The following is a 23,391-nucleotide window of genomic DNA, read 5'->3' as shown; positions in this document are numbered from 1 at the left end:
AGTCCTAACAGTCTGTGTAGCCCTATGCTGAGCACAAAGCGAGGTGGGAGGGAACTTTAACTCCTTCCTCTACCCTCACCTAGACAAAGGAGGGTGTTGATCCTGGACATATTGCATAAGGCTTGTGAAAATTATGTCTGTGCAAAATGAACAGGCTTGCTGGGGAGAACATGTCCATAAATTGACTAACAGGGAAAAACTAATTTTTAAAAAAGTTTTTATTAAGGTATGATTGATATACAGTTTTATGAAGGTTTCAATGAAAAAACAATGTGGTTACTACATTTACCCATATTATCAAGTCCCCACCCATACCCCAGTGCAGTCACTGTCTATCAGTGCAGCAAGATGCCAGAGACCCACTATGTCCCTTCTCTGTGATACACTGTTCCCCCCGTGATCCTCCACACCATGTGTACTAAACATAATACCCCTCATTCCCCTTCTCCCTCCCTCCCCACCCCCCCTCCCACACCCCTCCCCTTTGGTAACCATTAGTCCCTTCTTGGAGTCTGTGAGTCTGCTGCCATTTTGTTCCTTCAGTTTCACTTCATTGTTATACTCCACAAATGAGGGAAATCATTTGGCATTTGTCTTTCTCTGCCTGGCTTCTTTCACTGAGAATAATGTCCTCCAGCTCCATCCATGTTGTTGCAAATGGTAGGATTTGTTTCTTTCTTATAGCTGAATAATATTCCATTGTGTGTATGTACCACATCTTCTTTATCCATTCATCTACAGATGGACACTTAGGTTGCTTCCATATCTTGGCTAATGTAAAAAGTGCTGCGATAAACATAGGGGCGCATATGTCTTTTTGAATCTGAGAAGTTATATTCTTTGGGTATATTCCAAGGAGTGGGATTCCGGGGTCAAATGGTATTTCTATTTTTAGTTTTTTGAGGAACCTCCATATTGCTTTTCACAATGGTTGAACTACCTTACATTCCCACCAGCAGTGTAGGAGGGTTCCCCTTTCTCTGCATCTTCGCCAACATTTGTTGTTCTTAGTCTTTTCGATGCTGGCCATCTTTAGTGGTGTGAAGTGATATCTCATTGTGGTTTTAATTTGCATTTCCCTGATGATTAGTGATGTGGAGCATCTTTTCATGTGTCTGTTGGCCATCTGAATTTCTTCTTTAGAGAACTGTCTCTTCATATCCTCTGCCCATTTGTTCATTGGGTTATTTGCTTTTTGGGTGTTGAGGTGTGTAAGTTCTTTATATATTTTAGATGTTAACCCCTTGTCAGATATGTCATTTACAAATATATTCTCCCATACTGTGAGATGCCTTTTTGTTTCATTGATGATGTCCTTCGCTGTACAAAAACTTTTTAGTTTGATGTAGTCCCATGAGTTCATTTTTGCTTTTGTTTCCCTTTCTTGAGTAGATGGGTTCAGGAAGAAGTTGCTCATGCTTATATTCAGGAGATTTTTGCCTATGTTGTCTTCTAAGAGTTTTATGGTTTCATGACTTACATTCAAGTCTTTAATCCATTTTGAGTTTACTTTTGTGTATGGGGTTAAACGATAATCCAGTTTCATTCTCTTGCCTGTAACTGTCCAGTTTTGCCAACACCAGCTGTTGAAGAGGCTGTCATTTCCCCATTGTATGTCCATGGCTCCTTTATCATATATTAATTGACCATATATTGTTAGGTTTATATCAGGACTCTCTAGTCTGTTCCATTGGTCTATGGGTCTGTTCTTGTGCCAGTACCAAATTGTCTTGATTACTGTGGCTTTGTAATTGAACTTGAAGTTGGGGAGCATAATTCCCCCTGCTTTATTCTTCCTTCTCAGCATTGCTTTGGCTATTTGAGGTCTTTTATGGTTCTATGTGAATTTTAGGATGATTTTCTCTAGTTCGTTGAAGAATGCTGTTGGTATTTTGAAAGGAATTGCATTGAATCTATAGATTGCTTTAGGCAGGATGACCATTTTGACAGTATTAATTCTTCCTTTCCATGAGCACGGGATGTGTTTCCATTTATTGGTATCTTCTTTAATTTCTCTCATGAGTGTCTTTTCAGAGTATAGGTCTTTCACTTCCTTGGTTAGGTTTATTCCTAGGTATTTTATTCTTTTTGATGCAATTTTGAATGGAATTGTTTTCCTGATTTCTCTCTCTGCTAGTTCATTGTTAGTATATAGGAATGCCACAGACTTCTGTGTATTAATTTTGTATCCCACAGCTTTGCTGAATTCTGATATTAGATTTAGTAGTTTTGGAGTGGATTCTTTAGGGTTTTTTATGTACAATATCATGTCATCTGCAAACAGGGACAGTTTAACTTCTTCCTTGCCAATCTGGATGGGAAAAACTAATTTTTAAAAAAATATATTTCACATGTAACCTTCTTATGAGTCTGCCTAAAATTTATTCTTATTCTCCTGCTTTGTCTTTGTTCCCACCAAGCCTAAGTTCTAGGGCCAGTAAGTACCACTGATGGGTGGTCTGATGCTGGTACAGGGTTGCAGAGGTACGTGCATGCCTTTCTGCTTCCTGCCAGTAGGGCATCATGGATGGTGCAGGGGCTGGTGCAGCCCAGGAACCAGGAAACCTGGCTTCCAGTCCCACAACCACCAAGTGACCTCTGTGTGAGGTTGCTTGGTCTTACTGCCCTTCAAGTCCCCCATTTATGAAATGGCAATTGAGGATAACAAAATACCCCTCTGGGTTTGTTGGTGAGAAATGAGTGTGGGAGCAAAGTGAAAAGCCTTGTAGAGATGGGAAAAGCAGACTGGGGTTTGAATTGGAGCACGGACACTGGAAGCATATGGGTCCAGCTGAATCTGGCCATACCGGTTATCAGCAAGTAAGCCAGCAAGGGTCCCTTCATCTCTCTGAGCCTTGGTTTCTGTATTGGTAGAATTGGAATAGTGACCCCTACTTTAGGAAGTGTTTCAGTCTTAATAAGAAATAGGAGGCCTCTCACACAGTAGATAGTATGTAAAAATTCTAATATGCTCTGTGACACATCTTAAGAGACTGCTGCTACTGCACAGACCTCTTGCAGACCAAAGGGACTTAGCGTGGTAGCAGGGTCAACCTAACTGCCTCAGGGACCAGGCAGCAGTCAGTTCCTGTATCCCTAAAGACAATAGCTTCACAATGATAGCCCAACATTTTTATTGAACACCTACCTTCTCTGGGCACTGGGCTGGAGAGGAGCCTCCTTCCTTGGGATGCCAGGCGTGACATCTTTTTTTCCCATTCCAGTGGTACATTTATCTAAACACCCCCTCCAGAAGCCATTAGCACATTTTAAAATTGCATGCAAACACCTGACAATTTAGTTTAGGAGCAGAGAAATAAACACAAATACTGCTTATCATTCTGCAAGCCTCCTCTCAGTACTGATACCCCTGATGAAATGGGCAGCCATCAGCTCAATAAACAAATTAAGAGACTGAAAAAAGAAGAGAGGCAGAATATTCTCCAGCATTCCTGGGCTCTCAGGTGAGCCAGGAAATATCTGAAACCGTGTTGTAAGTCTGCACAAAATTATCTTTTTTGTGTGGGGGTGTGCACACATGAGTGAAATGATGGGTTTCACTGGGGAGAAGATCCCATAGCACTCTTCATATTCTTGAAGGGCTGAAGATCAAAATGTTAGAGCCCATTAATCTACTGAGTTGTTATTTTATTTTTAGACAGAAAGAGGTTCAAATAATTAGCTGTATCATAATATATGGAAGAAAACATCTCTTATTAGCCCTTTAACGGCTTGAAAGTGTGCAAACTTCCAAGACTTCACCAATGAATGTTTTCAATTAATGTTGAGTAAATTTGCATTTTGTAAATGTGATCAAATGTGTATGACTCTGTATTAGAAATATTTCTAGGCTCTGACAGAAAACACAAAGCCAGAGCAGGGGGTTAATGCTGGCAATCCCGCCTACTCTATTTGTTTTAGAGATAGCTCTGCAGTGCATAGAAATTAAGTAATTTTCTTGGTGACAGCCTGAGGCAACTGAATGAATGCTTAAATCCAAGTCTAGGCAGTGTGGAAAGGGGCAAATGATTTTTATCGAGGGTGTCTATAGGAGAGGGTGGTACTATGAGAAAATATCTAATGGGAATTCTCATATTTCAGTCATTAATCTAGAACCACGATGTCATTATCCTGTCAGAGAAAGAAGGGACAAAAATCCTGGAGGCCACAGGAGTCCTGGATGCCAAATTAGAATCAAAGTGTGAAATGGGGTTGACCCTGTGCTGTTTCCTTGGGGAAGATCTCCATCCTGCCATAAGGCATTCCACATGCCTACAAATACTGGGCATGGCCCCGGAGGGCACACAGGCTTCAGGGAGCCTGCCCTGCCTCCTCTCCTTCAGCAGAGTATCTCCGTTAGCTGGAATTCTGGCCTCTTGAGGTCCAAAAGAGTGAGTAGCAGGGAGGGCAGGCAGTGGGAATTTTTTTTGAGTTTGATATCCATTGATATCAACCAACTGTTTTCCTGCAACATTTTCATTCAATAACTCATTCATTCTAGAGGTAGAGACTAAGTTAAATAGGCTTAGATCCAAATGCACCATTTCTCAGCCATAAAGTGGAGATTATAATGCTTGCCTCACAGGGTGGCTGTCAGGCATATTACTGATGCAAAGCCCGGAGTGCGCAGTGGGTGCATAGGAGAAGTTAGAACTGAAGGACTGTTGTCCTGTTCTGGGCAAAATAGTCTAGCCACATACAACTCTTTCCCTGGACTTTGGGGTCCCTTTTTTGACCCTATTTTGCCCCTAGTGGTCTTCATAGGAATTCCTGGGAGCTACCCTTAACTGGTTTAGGGATGACTGACAAACTAAGGACACTGTTTCTGCCTAATCATACATATTGGATCTTATCTGAAATAAACATTTTCCTTGTGGATTTTAAATTCTGGCCAGCCAGGGTGCCAGCCCCATGCCTATGTCAGCTAAGGACCTTTGGTTGAATCTCTGCATCATTAGGAATTCTGATCAGTCCCCAGATTGGAAGAGGGCGTTGGAGATCCTGGTGGCACCTTGCCCAGGGCCTCCTTAAAGTATGGAGTGATGGCCATGAGTTGGAAATGTCTTTCTTCACTGTGCTGTAAGCTTTTTGTAAAGTATATAGGGCAATAGGAAGTGGATGACTGCAGTAGCCTGCCTGATGCTCTTCCTTCCTACTCTGTCCCTGCTGTCCGTTCCCAGCACAGCAGCCAAGTGAGCACTGAAAAGCCACAGAGCATCATGTCTCTGTGAAAGAAAGCAGACTTTGGGCTCAGTGTTTGAGTCCAGTTTTAAATCTTACGAGCTGTGGGCGCTGCTTTCTGTTATTTAATCTCTGCCCTCGTCGGTTCGTCTAGGATAATAGTAGTGTCTGCCTCATAAAGCTATCATGCAGATTAAGTGAGGGAATCCGCATAAGCCCTAGGACGATACCTGATTCAAGGAAGTGCTCAGTGATGTTGGCAGTTATTTTCATTTTGTCAGTCATCTGCCTACAACACCTTCGTTGACCTAATACTGAAAGTTTTAATATGGCCTTTAGGTCTTTGCCAGATCTGCCTTCTTTCTGACTCGCCAACCTCATCCTGAGCTTCTTGCCTGGCGTCCAGTCACACTTGTATTCTTTTCATCCCTGGTGCATTTTCTTCCCAGTTCGCCTCCCTAGTTGCATGGGTGACCCATGCTACTTTTACATCTTTCACATCTCAGCTGGAAGAGGTCTGCCCTGAGCCCCAACATGGGGCCTGGTCCCCTGTCATATGCTCACCAAGTACCCGGTGCTTTAACTTCATGGCTTCCATCACCACTTATAATTATTCATTTCTGTCTCCATTTAATTAAAACCTTTCTCTCCAGTAAACTCAGCTCTGCAAAGGCAGGGGCAGGGTCAATTTGCCTGTCCTCATTTTCCAGTGCCTGGCCTGGGATTCCACACCAGCTGGATGCTGGAGAGTATCTGGTGAATGAGTGGTTTACCTTCTGAAGCCCTAGGCATCGTGTACATTCCACTTATGTTTTGTTTCACTTCTTACAACTGCTTCCATTCCATTGTCTAAGACGTTTATAGCTAAGCCCCAAATCCACAGAGTGATTTATGCTGCATTTAATTAGACCCAGCTCTGAGACAGCTTGGCTGAAGCCTAGAAGAACTCTTGGCCTGGTCAAGGGTTTGCCTGAAGAATCAGATGGTGTTGTAAACCTGTATCTTTCTTGTTGATACTTCTGTTTAAAGTAAATAGGAAACAATGATATCCTGGGGCACTGTCTCATAGTTTAGGTATGTAGGTAAAAAGCCCCAAATCTGGGCATAACTCAAGATATTTGGAAACATTTGGATTTTCACTTTAAGATTCATTTTTCTTTCCCAACCATGCATGAGGTGATCACAGTGTCAGTGTCCACCTCACAGCATCACATCCAGTGCGCTGCCTGCCCCCATTATTCTTACCACATCAGTGAGGATGCTAGACCTGTTTTTATAGGAGGTTGAGCAGCAGATGAAATGCACAACATTCTGCCACTCATCTAAATGTTTCCAATATTTAGAATGTCATTAATTTTGACCTACATTTTAAATTACATTGATTTAAGGATGGGGGCATGTTTAATCTAATTCTTGAATGCTGTGCACACTTGTTAGATATAATAAGCAATGATACTGTTTTGATTAAAACATGTGATCATTATAAATAAGTACAAAATACAGAACTGTATAAAGAAAATAAAAGTCTTACATAATCCCTACACCCTGAGATAATTACAGTTTGCAATTTGGAGTATATAATTTTAGTTTTTTCTCTTGTGTTAAGCATACAACTATATTTATATGCCAAATTGGAATCATATAGTATGTGCAATTTTGTAGCATCCTTTTTCTGGAAATGAATACACCGAGGATACATTTTAACACTTTAATTACTATTTTCAAACTTAAACTCTTGAACCTGGAAAATTTCAAACATCTATAACAAGGAACACAACCCTGTCATAAAACTTATTGCCCAGGGTCAACATTTGATCCATCTGCCACTCTCTTGCCTGCCACGGAGGTATTTTAAAGCAGCTCTCAGCCATATCATTTCCTCTATAAATATGTGAGCCTGGATCTCTGAAAGATAATGATATATTTTAATAAGTATGTACTCACAATGTCATTATCTCACCTAAAAAATTAATAGTAACTCCTTATTATCCTGAAACACTTAGTCACTCTTCAAGTTACCCTAATTGGCTCATAAAAGATTTTTATGATTTGTTTGAATTAGAACCCTAAGTCCACAATTTGCAATTGGCTGATATGTCTCTTAAGGGTCTTTTAATTCAAAAGAACACACACACACACACACACACACACACACACACACACACACACACAAACACGATTTTTCTTTCTTGTGGTTTATCTGTTACTTTCTTCTGTAGAATTTCCCCCAGCCTGAAATTCCATCCCTATAGCATCCTTATAGCATGTTCCTCTCTGCCATGTATTTCCTGTGAATTGACAGCTAGCTCCAAAATTTAACTAGGTTCTGGTTTGAAGTTTTGGCAAGATGACCTCATATGTGCTACAACGTATTTCCATCAGATGGCATATAATGTCTGATTGTCTTTATTTTCATGATGTTAGTAGTCATTGATGCTTTATGCCTAGTAAATTATTTCCACTGGGGCCTATGGAGTAGTGATATTCCAATTTTATCATTCCTTTTGCACTTATTAGCTGTAGCACTTCTATTAAGATAAACTTCCTTTTATTAACTACTTGGTTAGCAGTTTTCAAAATAATGAGTTGGCTCTAATCTTCCTCACTCAAAGGTACACTAATGTGGATTTTGTGTTCTGTGAATGCATTGATTTAAGTATATTTCATGTACTTCAATCCATTTCAGTTGTCCCACTTTTGGTCAGTGGAAACTTCTTCAGGATGGCACCTGTATTCTCTGAGACATGATCCATAGCCTTTGAAGACTTCCTTGCTTTCTGTCATGGCAAGATGTTCTAAGCTTATCTTGTCCATCTTCTGTCTCAGGTAGGCCTGGAAGTAGCCATTTCCCTAAGGAGTCTTTGTTCCCTTATTGGAAAATGATATTTAAATAGTATGTATGCTCACTGATACTGGAGTGTTCACTGTTTCTAGTTTTTTCATTAGTTCCAGAAAGGGAAAATGTATGGCTAAATTATCATGTTACTGCTTAAAGTGATCCAGTATTGGCAATTTCATATGGTTTCACCTATTTTTAAGAAAAAACACATTACAAGTTCAAAGTTTTATATCTTTAACTTCATCAACCTGATAGTCTGAGCTACTTATCCCTAGATATCTGGTGGGGTTGGTTCTATTCATTCTCCTCTTTGCTTAAGGGTTTCTGGGCTATTGGTGATTTGGAATTTCCTTCTCCCCTCCCTCCCTCCCTCCCTCCCTCCCTCCCTCCCTCCCTCCCTCCCTCCCTCCCTCCCTCCCTCCCTCCCTCCCTCCCTCCCTCCCTCCCTCCCTCCCTCCCTCCCTTCCTTCCTTCCTTCCTTCCTTCCTTCCTTCCTTCCTTCCTTCCTTCCTTCCTTCCTTCCTTCCTTCCTTCCTTCCTCCCCCCCTTCCTCCCTTCCTCCCTCCCTCAAAATGAAATGAAACCTTCAATACTAAATATCATTTTGCACAGTCAAGTTCATTATTCATCTCCTGTAACCCAAGCATGTGCCCCAGGAGGTCACATAGTTTATAACATCGCTCACCAAGTTGCCAGCACTACCGTGTTCTGAGCTCACCGGGTCTGAGTCTCCCTCTCCTGCACATCAGCCGTGTTCCGTAGCTGGGCCTTCCTTTCCTCCTCCCGTTTAGTATCTTTCGTAAGCAGTGCTCTCCAGCATGCAGCTGAGGCAGTCCCCACCCTGAAGCAGACTGCCTTATCCAATCCATGTGCTGTCTAGCTCTTCTTTGCTTTGTGCCATAGAAAGACATCAAAAAAGTTTCAGTCAGCCCTCTCTGGGGGCTTATGTGCAAACAAAGAAACAGTCTGAACCTTTCTAAGAGTCAGACCATGCACTGCATAGGCTCAATATGGCCAGATAATCTATCAGAACGGTTACCAGGTTACATATAGGAGAAGATTTCCACCCCAGAATCACTCTCATATGCTGGGTCCATGTCTGCCAGGTGGAAAGGAGGCCAATGATCAATATCCTTAGGTGCTGACCCTCCCTTACCCAGATTTTGCCAGGGATCTGAATGTTTTATTCTGTGCCAGCAGCTTTTCCCACTGTTGAAAAGAAAATTCAGGTACCCAAGCAATTTGAAGTGATTAAAGAAAATGGAGCACTTCTTTAGAAATGAGCCTTTACTTCTCTGTAGTTTGACCTCAGTGGCAAGAGAAAAGGAATAGTCTTATCTTGGAGGCTGTTGATAAGACAGTGTGAGTGACAGTGCCATTGAAGGGGAGAGAATATTTTTCATGATTACAAGGAAGAGTGTGCTGGGTCTGGCTGTTAGGCAGGCCCAGTTGTGAATCAGTCATGTCTAGCATGATGGGGGGATGAGGGGGGAAAATGGGGCTTTGACATCCAACTCCTGTTGCTGAGGGCAGTGATAAATGAAGGAAATAACTGCTTCTAAAATCAGGTGGCCCAAGTGGAGAAAAGGAACCATAATAAAGATGGGAGATACTTTCCAGGAGTGCTTTTGTGAGCTATTCATACAGTTTATCACCCTTGCCATTTATTGTGTTAAATCCAGAGAGCAGTGCAGGGACATAACTGTTCATTTTTGTTATCTTGAGATACACAAGCTGTGATTGTGACTTTAATTAACTGACTCAAAGCAAGTTTATTTGAGGTTGCTTCCCAACTGTCTGTGAGGGTCATTTGGCCACCCACAGACAGCTCATGGTGGAGATGGCTATCTTCTATGCATGAGTGACAGGTTGGTTGACATACACAGAGTACTGATTTTCCAGAGACCAGAGGAGTCAGCACAAGAAGTTTCCAGGCAGGCCTGGTCTCCTCATATCCAGGAGGTCAGGAACCACAAAAAGACCTCAGTTCCACCTTCAAAAGATGTTTGTAGGGAACAGTCCTAGAAGAAATTCAGTTTTCCCTTTATACATTATGGAGAGGGGTATGTGGTGAGGAGGAAGTGTGGGAAGCCAGGACTTTGTGGAGGTTTCACCATTTGGGGGCACATGGGGGCTCTTCATGGCCCTGCCTGCCTCTTCAGATCCATCTCCTTTCAACACTTAAATCCTGCACAAACTCCTTGCAAAGCCTCAGCCTCTCTTGCTTCCAAGCTTTTGCATATGTCTTTCTTTCTGCCTAGAAGGCATCTCCTCACCTTCTGGACCTGACCGTCTCCCATGAAGTTTTAAGGCATATCTGTATCATTTTGGATCATCAGTGTTATTGCTTCTTTCAACTCTCTGGGCAAGAAAGTGCACAGAGGCAGGGGCCTTAGAGGCAGGTCTAACGGGGTTTCCACCCTGTCGGCAGCATCCCTAACAATAGCTTATGCCTGTGGGTGAGAAAAACCTTCACTAGGGCGGGGTGAGGGGGCCAGTTGCCCTCACTCATGATCCCTCTCTTCTGTTCCTTCTACATCCAGCCCTGGTCTTTTTCTAAGTTTATTTTTTATTTAACAGCTTTATTGAAATAGAATTCACATGCCATAGAATTCACTCATTTAAAGAGTATGATTCAGTGATTTTTAATACAATCACAGAGCTGTGTAACCATCACTACAATGAATTTTAGAACATTGTAGAATTTTTAAAGCATTAGAACATCAGGAAAACCCCATGCACATTAGCAGTCAAGACACAGCTAAGTCCATTTGATTCATTATGCAATTGAAACCAAAAAGAAACCGTGTACCATTCATAGTCACCCCCACCTCTCCAACTCCCTCCCTCCCAGCCCCTAGCAGTCACTCTACTTTCCATCCCTATTGATTTGCTTATTCTGGCCATTTCATAGAAATGGTATCATACAGTATGTGTACGGCCTTTTGTGACTGGCTTCTTTCACTTAGCATAATGTTGTTAAGGTTCATCTACGCTGTAGCATATCAGTACTTCTTTGCTTTTTATTGCCAAGTAATATACCATCGTCTGGATAGATGACATTTTATTTATCCGTTCATCCGTTGATGGATGCCAGCCCTGATTCTTAAAGACAACTCTGAAGTCACCTCCTCCAGGAGGGCTTTCCTGGCTCACCTCTGTCACAGAACTGGGAAAATTTCCTTGCTGGGTCTACTGCTCAAATATGATACTGAGGGGAGGGACATGCCTTTCATTTCTGCATGCCTGCAGCTTGGCGACCGGCCTAGCCTTGTGTTGCCCGCATTTAGCTGTCCCTTCTAGGTAAGTTTTGCACATCTTCATGCCATCCTTGTTACCCTTTATGTTGAAAGATCTATAAAATAAAGAAAAAAGGCAAGAATATTGTTAAACATCCATGTTGCTTCCTTGCAGATTGCTCACATAGTGTTAGATTTTCTTCAAGTCCCTTCCTTTCTCTTCAGAAAGAAAAAGAATTTAATAATTTTAGTAACTGATGTTACCGTTGACCATCAATCTTAGCCATGTGCCTTCCTCTCTCTTTCTCCTTCATCATCCATGGAAAACACTATCCTTCTAGTCAGTTTTGTATATCTTTACAAACACATATACGTAGTCATGGTAAGTATCAGTATTTTGTGTGTATTTGTTTTCCATAAATCATGCCACAAAATACATATTGCTCTGCAACATTCTTGTCATTCAGCTGTATGTCTTAACACTTGCTCCATGTTGATATATAGATCTAGGTCATTTTTTCTAACTGCCACTTCCACCTGTGTCTTTTATTTACATAATATTTTCTTTTAATTCACTTCTTACATGAATTAATTTAAGAAGGAAGTTTTATGTCAACCCTATAAATGAGAAATGATTATTACTTGCCTTAACAATTCAAGAAAATAAAGAAATGCATGGCTATTAAAATTAGAGTATAAAGTATAAGAAGTTGACCAGAAGGATATTGTTCCCTTGGTGACTGCAAGGATCAAGGAGGAAAGGGGAATATAACTAAGGACTGTGATCTACAGGGACATTCATTTATTTGAGACTGTGTCATTATTTAAATGCAAAGCTGATATTTATTTCCTTAAATATTGATACAAAGAAAATTTAAAAATACATGGCTATTAAAATTAAAACAGCATTCTCCAGTCACTCTTAGTGTCAATGTAAATGCCACAGCTGTACAAGGAGCATGCTTTCGGAGCTACAGCTGAGGTCACAGTTAAAGGATGGACTGAACGCCAGGCTGAAAGCAGTAGCAGAATTTCAGCCATCATGCTGACCACCCCGCGGGGAGCCGTGGTGACTGAGGGCTTTCCTCAGGTGCTGCCTGCACACTGGCCACGGGCTGCCCCTCAGAGTTGGCCGACGTCGTGCTAACAGTAATAGCAGCTGCCACAGTGCAGCACGTACCAGGGGTGCACGCTGTTCCACATGCTGTACATGTGTTAATTTACTTCTCACAACCACAACAGATGTTCTTATTATCACCTCCACTTCACAAATAAGGAAACTGAGGCAAAGGGAGGTTAAAGAGATTGCCTAGGGGCACACAGCTAGTGAGTAGAAGCGCTGGATGTGAACTCGGGCAGGCTGACTTCAGGCTCTGAGATCCTTCCCTCTGCCCCACTGGGCCTCTCTCTCATCTGGGGGGCTGCACTGAGCCCTCTGGGGTGACCCTATGTTACAGGCCTCAGAGCTGGCTGGGAGGGGCACCAGCGAACTGTGTCTGAGCTCACTGAAGCCACAGCCCTACAGCCACCTCAGTTAGCATCCTTGTTAGCATCTACTCCTCACTCCCAACCCCACCCAGTGGGAAAGGCCAGGCTCAAGTCCTGCCCGTGTCTCCAGCTCACACAGACTCTCACCTCCTGGTCTCTGGCCCCGCCTGTTTCTCTGTCTGTGTTTCCTCCCAGTTTGACCGTCTGTGCTTTGCTAGCTGGCACTAGTGAGCCGGCACCCTGTTGGTCCTTGCACACTGGGCCCTATCTCTGGGGGAGGCACGTGCAGACTGGAACTGGAGTTGGAGCCAGAGAAACAGTCAAAGGGACCCGGCAGCACGGGGAATAGGGAGTTGATTCTGACAGAAGCCTGGAAGGTGTTCCCGTGAGCACGCCGTGACCAGCAGGGCCTGCAGAGTGCCAGCCCCAAAGAGGAATAAGCGCCTTCAACCCTCACCCACTCTGGGTGGCCTTTGATGACTTCTTTGATGACTTCTTTATCTTCCTGAAGGCTGTTGCCAAGGAAATCCTGGAATTCAACAGTACACTCAAGAAAACCATTTTTTAAGGCAGGCTTTTTAACCCCAGGTGCATAAAATCAATATGTGATAAACAGTTTTAGCTTCTCTTCTTAAACCACTAATTATAATCTCTAGATTAGAAATATTATTTCCAGAATGAGGGAACTGAACCAGCTGTTTATTGAATGTTTATAAGGAACACCCACTTCACCTTGGCTGTCTTATTTCATCTTCTCAGCCTCTCTGAGGGGGGCTATTACCCCCCTTCAGGGGAGGACAGTGAGTGTGGAGTCCAAAGGGGCCGGAGCCGGGCCGTGGTCTGTCTGCCCCCAGAGCTTCCTGTTGCCTGCGTCGCTGTGAGAGAAACATGGTGGGGTCCCACTGGCTGGGCAGGACCTTAAGCAGGTGGCAGGAAGGAAAGGCAGACTGCACCTCAGCACAAAACCTCAGGACAGCGGTGACCCCAGGGACCCCCTGAAGGTGACCCCGCCCCAGCTGCCTCACATGGCATGCCTCACGCAGCCTTAATCACTTTGAGCTGTGGCTCCATTGTCTCCTAAAGCTATATTCTGTACCTAGTCTTGTACTGGGTCTGTCAGGGTGGAAGGAGGAAGAAGGCAGAATGAAGACAGCAGATTTATTATTTCTCCGTGAAAGGTAGTGCAGCATAATGGGAAGGAACATGGGCAGAGGAAGCAGACAGATCCGGGGACTACAGCTGGGCTTTGGTTAAGGGTCTGCAGTTGGGCAGCCTGCCCAGCACCAGCCAGCCCGTCTTATCTCCAGCAAAAGCCCAGGAGCCTGTTACTCCCCTCTTGGCCCTGCGGACCCAGCCCCACCTGCTCCCTTCTGCCCTGTGGCCCCCGAGGCTGGCTGTTGTAGGCTGCTTCGGCTGAGCCCCTGGCCCTCTTGCTTCTGGCCGAGTTTGACTGAAGGGAGGACCCTCGGTTAGGCTCCAGAGGAAGGTTACTCCTAACTAATCCAGGCTTCTATGTGTCCCCACTAGTACAGTGAGTCTAATAATATTAGAGTTTTATATCAGATTTTAGTAAATCTCAATTTTGACAATTAAATTAGAGCATCTGTATGAACTGTTAGCACAGTGCCTCGCACACAGTAAACTCTCAGCCTGCCCTTTTTATTTTCTCAACCTTATGCTAGATGACCTTGGGTGAGACAATGAAGCTCTGAGTCTCTCACCTGTGAGCAAATGCTAACATCTCACCAGGCCTGCTGTGTGGGCCGAGTAGGACACAGAAGCTCACTACAAAGGATTAGCTGAGGAGAGTTTTGGGAGAAGGAACTATTTGCTAAATAAAACCATGTAAAACTGCAAGTAATTTGGCCTTTATTGACCTACAAACACAGCAATTTCACATGGCTCAAAAGTTTGGGCAGTGTTGAAGAGACACCAATAAGGGACAGTGAGAATCCAGGGCTAGCCACGTGGAAGCTGTTAGCACCCAGGCCAAAGGCGAAGGGGCCAGAGGGTTACCAGGAGCAGCTCCTGAGTCCTGCCGAGAGCCGGGCATAGGGAGGAGAGGCCACCCGCGGGAGCTGTGACCCTCTGCAGAAGAGCAGGGTACCCACTGGGACCAGTGGTGAGGGAGCAGAGGAACCATTAGCCCAACCCTCACTCCCCCTGCCCTTAGGCTTTCTCCCAGTGCTTCCCGTCGGTCAGATGCAGGCAGACAAGAGAGAAGAGAGCTTGAATGAAGCAGCTCATAGACGTCAGCCTCCCGCACACAGGAGGGAGGTGGGGGGTGATCTGGAGGTGCGGGAGGGCAGTCACCAGCTCCCATGCTTGTAGCTCAGCTGAGATGTTCTGAGGGCTTGGCACTGGGCCTGCTTCCTCATCATCCTCATTGTTGTTACTGTCAGTGGTTTGAAGGCCAAACGGGTTTGTTTGGGTGGTAGGGTGCAGGGAAGCAGGGAGAGGGATGCAAAGGTTCAAGAACATCAATAAAAACAAATGTAAAACAACAAAAGCCCACTCAGAGGGGGCAACTTCAGAGGCCGTCCTGGATTCCACACAACCTCTAGAGCTCCCTGGCTGGGACCTGGAGCTGGCATACCCACACCCTGTCCCCTGCCCTCCCTCTGACCCCCTTCAGAATCAAAGGAACAGAAAATACAGCCCCTGATGCCCGTTGAAAGCCTAGGCCAGGCTGAGCGGCTTCAAGGTCTTTGGAAGAACTGAGGTTTAAGTGGCAAATGGCTCTAGGGAGAGGCTGCCAGGAATCGCCATCAATCTTGTGGCATGTGCAATTTGCACAAGTTTGCAGACCTTCAGGACTTTTTCTGATGAATGAAAAACAATCGGACTTGGATGAAATATCACAGACTTTTATGAAGCCCCATTAAAATCAAAGTTGAAAACCCTGCCTGACTGTAGTCAGTTCTTGATCCATCCTTGGCATGGCCACTGTGCATCTTCCTACACAGCTTTCTTGTCATTCATCCATACCCCACCATGCCCGACACGGGGAAGAGCAATAGGGCATCTGCTGGCTGCAAGGGGCTGTGAGGAGGGTTCGCTCATGCTCACATTTCTCCATCTGTGGACTTCTACTGGGTTCTCTGCTTCCTGTGAGGACTTTGTGGACGTCTCCAGAGAGCGGTGCTGCTCATCCTGGCAGCAGCTGGAGTCCCCAGAAGGCTTCCAGAAAGAGCTGAGGCCTGCGTTTCCCCTCACTGACATAAGAGGCAATGCTGCCATTGGTCTGGAGGGTGGCCAGGGTCCTGGGATTGCTGTAGAGACTCTCTAGGTGGCTCTAGTGAGCACCCATTGCATGAAGGCACTGCCGACAAGCAGGGGTGCCCTTGAGCTGCATTAGAGTCCCCAGGGGGGCTTGAAAGCAGGCAGCTGGACTCTGCTCCCAGAGTTGCTGGTTCAGTAGCTCTGGGGCAGGGGCTGGGCATCTGATTCGTTTCCTCCGTTTCCAGGCAGTGCTGATGCTCTCTGGGGCCCACACCCTAGGACCACTACCATGGTGGAAACCAAGGCCCAGAGACTTTAGATGACTGGCTTGAGGTCAAACACCCCTCAGTGGATGGAGAATTGAAGTCGGTTTATCCCTGTCCTTGCCAGGTTGGGTCTGAACAGAGGGCCTATATTTTCTTCAAATATTTCTGGTATCATATTAGCATAGGGGCCAAACCTGCTCCTCATCCCATTCTAGATTTATTCTCATAGATCTGTGTTTATTAGATTTGCCAGATCATAAGAATCCTTGGTGGGGACAGGAGCACTTGTTTAAAATATTTATTTCCAGCCAGCTGTATCTCCCACCATCGAAAAGTGGGTTGGGAACATCCCCTGAAGTAGCATTGGCGTCCTTGAGCTTCTCCTTCGAAGTGTAGCCTTGCTTTCTCCTGCGGGGAAATCCCTTGGCATGGGCTCTGGAGTTCCAAGCACAGCTTGTCAATTCCTGGGCTGTGTGGCTTTGGACATGTTACTTAACTTCTCTGACCTCACTTTCCTTCTCTGATAGCCCTGGTTCTATAAGTAGCGATTGGGGAGGATTAAATAGCAAACCTTGGGTGTGGGCACAGCACATTATTTCACCCTCCACTGTGCAGGGCAGAAGCGGATCGTGTGGTAGGGATAGACAAAGCTGCCATCAAGGAAGCAGAGCCATCCATGGGCCTGCAGGGGTGGCACAGGCCCCTCCCATGGGTGGGGATGGCAGTCAGGACCCCAGGGCATCCCCTTGGTCTCCCCTTCTCTCCTGGGTGCAGGGAGAACACGGGGCTGGATCGCCAGCTGCCCCCCTCCCGGGAGGCCAGCCTCACAGCTGGCAGCCGCGCTGTGTCCCCGCCAACCTCTGGGCTCCGGCGGGAGGTAGTTTCATGCCCCCGGCTCTCTGCTCCCTGGTGATGGATGTGTGTAAATGACCTTGGCCCCTCCAGCCACCGCCGGCACAAGATGATGTAATTGTATTTGTATACACGGTAAATTTTATTAGAGGAAAGCAATCTAGTTCCAATTCTGGTTCTCTGGAGTTACTGGATTGTGTCTGAGGATAAACTCACTGGTCAGCTGGGTGGGGACAGAGGTCCGAGCCGCTGTAACTCTCACTAGCTTTCACAGGGTGTGATAAACAGAAGCATGTGACAAGTCCCAAGAGCACCAGACACCTCCAGCACGGGGAGCCTTAGGGAAGGGACGTGTGCAGAGGCCAGCACAGTGGCTCCCAGCAGGAGTGTGACAGAGAGGAGTCCAGATTGGTCTTTCCTGTTTGACTCCCTACCCTCTGTCCTCCCCACCTGCCATATCCCTCCTCTCCTTCTTCCCATCCTCCTTCTATGGTTCTGCTTCCTTTCCTGTCCTCCTGAGCTGTGAGCCTCTGGGGAAATCACTAGTTCACTTGCCTGAGCCTCAGTGTCTATGTCTGTGAAATGGAATCAATAATATTCATGTTAGGGGGCTGTTGCTGGGATGGACCGCGGTTGTCACTGTAGAGTGCTTGGCACATTGTCGGGACTCACTCAGTTCACATGAGGAGCCTTTCCTGCACTGAAACCCCCTGGGGTGATTGAGTACCTTGTCTGTGCACACACATCTACGAATCGCCTACCCTGAGCGAGGCTTGGGCCTGAAGCTGGTGGGTCACCACAGCCAGTCCTCAGGCAGCTGCAGTCTGTCTGGGAGTCCCAGCACACACAGATATTTCTCTCTCACAGGAGAAGCTGAGAGTGACCACAGACAAAAGGCTGATGGTGACCAACAGTACCGCAGAGCTCATGGGAGGGATGGTTCTTGGGGACCCAGGGTCCGGGAGGGCTTCTTGGAGGAGGTGAGGGTGAGCTGGACCTTTAAGACACACCAGATTTGGGGAGGGTGAACAGTGTGAGGAGGCCAGACATTTACCTAGTGCCATCCCTACACCAAAAACCTCACACTGTCATTTTAGTTAGTTCTTACCTGAACCCAAGAAATAGGCCTGCTCTTCCCTCCATGGCAGATGCTTTGTCCATGAAGAACACACACACACACACACACACACACACACGATGCTTTGTCCATGAAGAACACACACACACACACACACACACACACACACACACACACGATGCTTTGTCCATGAAGAACACACACACACACACACACACACACACACACGATGCTTTGTCCATGAAGAACACACACACACACACACACACACACACACACACACACCCTCTCCAATGCAGACTATCACAATGGTAAGGAAAAGGGAATGTGTAAATCCAAGGCCACGCAGTCAGGAAGTGGTGGGAATGACTTCCGAACCTACATCGGTCTGACCCTACAGACTTGGCTGTACCCATCTCTCACCCCGCTCATCACCTGCTGCCCGCGGTCTCTGCCGGAGGCCCCCTTACCTGGTAGCCAGCAAGAAGACTGCCCCCCACCTGCTGACTAACAGGCAGAGCGCAGGTGGGCCTGGCTGTGGAGAGCTGCCACCCAGCTGTCTGCACTGTGTGTGTGTGTTTTCTTCATGGACAAGTTCATGAGCGAGGTCGAGTCACTGAGCGCTCCCCCGTGCTACTGAGCGGTTGTTGAATACTGTGGACTCCTTGTTTGAGGGTGGCCCTGATCAGGGTGGGGAAGAGGAGGAGGGCGTTTAGGAAGAAAACTTAAAGCTGATGTCATAAGCGGCATGATCCCCCAGTGACAAAGGCAGCCCCCCTCACATGGACTAGTTCACCCCAAAGTTGATTTCCACCCAACTTCTCAGAAACACAGCTATTTTTAGAATACACCTTAGAAATGCCTGCGGGTTTATGTACTATTGTTTCTGAACTTGGCAGATAAATTGGTCTTGCTTCTGTTGAAGGTTTTCTGTTTTATTAATGTCGGGTTTCCCTTCTAGCTAGGAAGGTAGCTCAGTGATGTGTAAAACCTCCATTTTCATTTTTTTTTTTCTCAGAATTTCATTCCAGTTCATCACCTGCTGCTTCCTATCTAAGGCCTCCCAGAGATGGATGGCAGTGTCCAAAAACCATTTTCTTATTCCTCTTATCTTGTTTGCTTAAACCCTGGCTTGGAGGCACCTACCTCTCCCTTAAGGAGGCCCTGGATTTTCACCTGATTCTGAGCCACCATCCCACAGTAAACAAGTTCGGTGCTCTTCCCAGGATGCAGCATTGAAGCAGGTCTTTCAGTGTTTTCCTTGGGAAAAAGCTTGGTGGAGGAAGAAGAGCTTAGATTTCAGAATCACATAGCTGTGTTTAAATCCCAGCTTTGCCACTTACTGGCAGTGAGATGCTGGACAGGTTAACCAGCTCCTTAGGCCTTGATTTCTATACATGCTGTGAGGGTATAAAAATGCTCACCTTCAGGACTGCGGTGGAGAGGAAAAGGGAGATCACACTAGAGCATCCAGCACCACACCTAGCATGTAGTAGATGCTTAGTGAATGATTCTTTTTTTCTTCCATCTCCTTGAAAAAGAAAACCAAATGAGCTCTGGATCAGTGCTCAGGGTGGTGATGGACAGGAGGAAGCATCTCATTTGCAGCACCTAGTTAATCAGTCCCCCTGTCTGTTCAGTGTCTGGAGCTGTCCTTGGCACAAGAAGGTATAAAAGAAGGAAGCAGGATCGCCGCCAAGTTGGGATGTAAGGTGAGTGTGAGCAGAATGGCTGGGATGCCCCTGCTGCGGCCCCGTCAGGGAGTGGTGCACACAGTGGCACTTGCCATTGGTATAAAGAGGTCTGGGGATAGGCTGAACTTCAACTATGGCTTTGGGCTAAATTTGGATGGGAAGGGGATGTCTAGAATGGAGGGGGCATTTTGGGAAGAAAGATAACTTGTTTACCAAAGAGGCCAGGCCTCTCTGGGGAAGTCATGCCAGCGTGGTGGAAATGTAATGAATGGATACTGGAGCGAGTGACTGGAGTGAACCATGTGGACTCTTGGGTTAGGAACTGTCATGGTGACATTCCGGGTTACAGCCTCAGCATCTAGCACAGTGCCTGGTACACAGGAGGTGCTCAAGAAATAGTTGCTGACTACTGGCTGGCTGGACGACTCATTGGGTGACCAAGACTCAGCTTGAACATCACCTCCACCAGGAAGCCTTCCCTGACACTCTTGCCAGCATCCTGCCCTGGGTTGGGTGACCCCTTTCTGTGCCTGCATGGCCCCAGGTGTATCTCTGTACCAAAGTCCTTGCTGCACTGGGTTAGTCTTGTCTGTTTCTGGTCTGTCGCTCCCACTGGACTCCAGTCTTCCTGAGGACAGGACTGTGCTCTGTATCTCAGTCTGGTTTATGGAACACGTGGGTTGGATCAATGCCCACAGACATGGGTTGGAAGATTAAGGAGCAGCTCTAGGATGGGAACTGAGAAGAGCGGCTGTTTGCAAACCTCGGAGGACCAGGAGGGCTACAATTTGGACTATTTAATAGCGATATAATTATGGGCAGTTACAGCTATGGAGCTCAACCCAAATAAGTCAAGAATAGGTCATATTTGGAGAAATTCAGGCTATTGAGTAACAAATTATTTTTTAAAAATGTGCACTACTTTGTATCATTGAACAGTGCTGGGTTTTTAGAACAGTGCCTCGGAAGTTGTTTAGAGAAATGCTCTCATTTTATGGGCATTGAAAGCATGCCATTAATGCCCTAAATCACTTGGCTTTACCTCAGAGGACATGGAGCGGCCCAGGATCCTGACCTCTGAATCCTCCTTGCCAGAGAGCCCTCGCCTCAGGCCAGAGCCTCCTCCTGGAACAAGGGGTTTCTCATGCCCTCCCCACTCTGCAGCTTCCACAGCTCCCTCCCCAGAGCCCAGCAGCCTGCTGCTTCCATTCCAGGCGCTTGCATTAGCTCTTGTAATCCGCAGGATGCTTGAGGCAGGTATCCTTAACCCCATTTCACAAACAAAGAAATCAAGGCCCAGAGCAATTACACGGACCATCCCAGGTCACACAACTCTGACCAGCGGAGCTGAGGTTTTGACCTAGTGCTCCTGACTCCCGAGTTAATGCCATTCTCATGGTGCCATGTTGAAAAGATGTGCTGAAAGCAGGACATACGCAGCAGCCTTGGGAGCATTTGCTACAGCAAATGATTCATGGTCAGGCAGGTCAAGCTGGAAAGAAACGGACGCTTTTCATGGCCGTCTCTCCGCCCTGTCTGGTATTCCTGACAGTAGCAACGTCTTTTCTTCCTAGAGTCCTTTGGTCACTGATGCCATCAAACTGAATTTCTTAGCTAGCATGGAAATGTTATGTCCTCGAAATTGATTTTCCTGCATAATATTTCTAGAAAAGTTAATCGCCTCATTAGTCATGTTTACATTCTGTTTTAATTGCATCCTCGAGAGCAAATGTATTCATTTTTCTCCTATGTTATAGTTTTCACTTTAACAACCTCTTAACAAAGCAGAGAGAAGATCAGAGTACATGAAGAGTATTCCTTGCTTTCTTAAAATATGCAGCTTCCAAAAATGTAGGGCCCAATTATCACCGTGGCTATAAGCTAATTATCAGATACAAAATATGGATCACAACTAATTTCAGGATCTGACCTTATTTTGAAGTCATAGATTCCTGTAAACTAGGTTACCATTACTAGCGAAATAGAGATTTAAGTAGGAATTTCAGAACTGCAGTAATGAGTGGGTATGAAATGTTTGTATTTCTGACAAATGACAAAGGCAAGAGATAATTTTCCTAGGCTTATGTCTGGTGAAGTTTTCCAGAAGTCCACCTTCTGCAAGGCCTTATTAGTGAGACACAGACCATAAAAAGTCCATTTCATTAGCATTCAAGAATCTTCCATTTTTTCAGCAACTGAACAATGTATACCTGCTGCCCACGGGGCTCTATGCTTGGTGATATGAGATTGTGAGACAATAAGCCAGTGTCCTTGCCTCAAGGGGTCCAACCAGGTAGGTGGAAATGCGATGTGGTCCCAAATTCCAGGCAGGTGAGCACTGAAATCCCATGGGGGTGGCTGCAGGTGAAAACATCAAGGGAAGGTTCTTGCCTGGCCTGGTAACATAGGAACAGGGTTTTGATGGGTCACCAGGATTTCATCAGATGGAAATGAGAACAGAGAAAGCATTATGGATGAATGAATTGGTATGAGCAAGTGTTGAGAGGCAGATGGGAAGACCCATGGTATGTTTAAGGAATTGAGGAAAAGTACTAAGATTGGTGTATATGCAGCCGAGGTCTTCATGGCGATGCTGTGAGCTGGGGCGGTCCGTAAGGCATGTCCTGACTTTGGGAAGAGCTTGCACATGTTGACTCTCCCGGGGAGGAGTGGTCTATGGCTTTTGTTGGCTTCTCAAAAAGGCCAGTGATTCCATTAAAATTTTAGACCCACTGGCCTGCAGGACAGCTTTTGTGAATTGAACATTGGTGAACAGAGGGAGAAATGCAGAAACTGTGCAGGCCTTGAAAGTCAGGGTTGTACACATAGACGTTATTTGGGACTCAGCTGGGGTGGGGCACAGGATGTAGAGGAGGGGAGAGAGTCTATGGGGGAGCCAGGCAGAAGCTGGAGGAGGCATGGAGGCCAGAGGGAGGCTGCTGTGCTTCCAGAAAGATGGGACAAGGGTCAGGGGTGAGATACCCAAAAGGAGAGCAGGAGAAGACAGGAGAAGCTGTGGAGGAAAAGCTGAAAGGGTTTGGTGTCCGAGGTAAAGCAGGTAAAGATAGTGATAGCAGAGAGTGATGGTTTGGAGTGAGCTCTTGTGCCAGATGCCTGGTTCAAACCCAGCTCCGCTGCTTCCTGCCTGTGCAGCCTGGAGCAACTTCCCTAGCCTCCCTTGCCTCAGTGTCCTCAGCTGTAATAGTAGCTTCTTCCTTAGAGTTCTGCAGGGGAGGAGAAAGCGGGCAGAGATGCACCAGTACCTGGAACAGCCCACGCTGAGCACTCCGGGTGCATCTGCTCTTCCTTTCAGCAGGTGGAGCTCCACGAGGGCAGGGCTGAGCACGCTGCTGTCTTCCCAGGGCCTGGAACTGTGCTCAGAACACAAAGGGGGCACCATAAATGTGTGTTCAGTACTGATGGATGACTCAAGGTGATGTGGCATGCTCTGGGTGGAGGTGTGTGCTCATGAACAGGGGACCAGTGAGAGCTACATGGGGGCCCATGGGGACCACAAGACCCCACCCAGGCC

General features: G+C 46.0%; 1 protein-coding gene across 1 annotated transcript in view; it reads left to right on the top strand.

Annotated features, from left to right (window-relative positions):
• The window catches only part of CLSTN2 (calsyntenin 2), a 556,759-nt gene that overhangs the window by 89,927 nt on the left and 443,441 nt on the right, over window positions 1–23,391 (top strand). The gene's annotated exons all lie outside the window — the stretch shown is intronic.

The sequence above is a fragment of the Manis pentadactyla genome, chromosome 1, assembly GCF_030020395.1.
Source record: "Manis pentadactyla isolate mManPen7 chromosome 1, mManPen7.hap1, whole genome shotgun sequence".
In the NCBI taxonomy this organism is placed as follows: domain Eukaryota; kingdom Metazoa; phylum Chordata; class Mammalia; order Pholidota; family Manidae; genus Manis; species Manis pentadactyla.
Note: the sequence above shows the minus strand (reverse complement) of the source record. Positions and strands in the feature narration are given on the sequence as shown.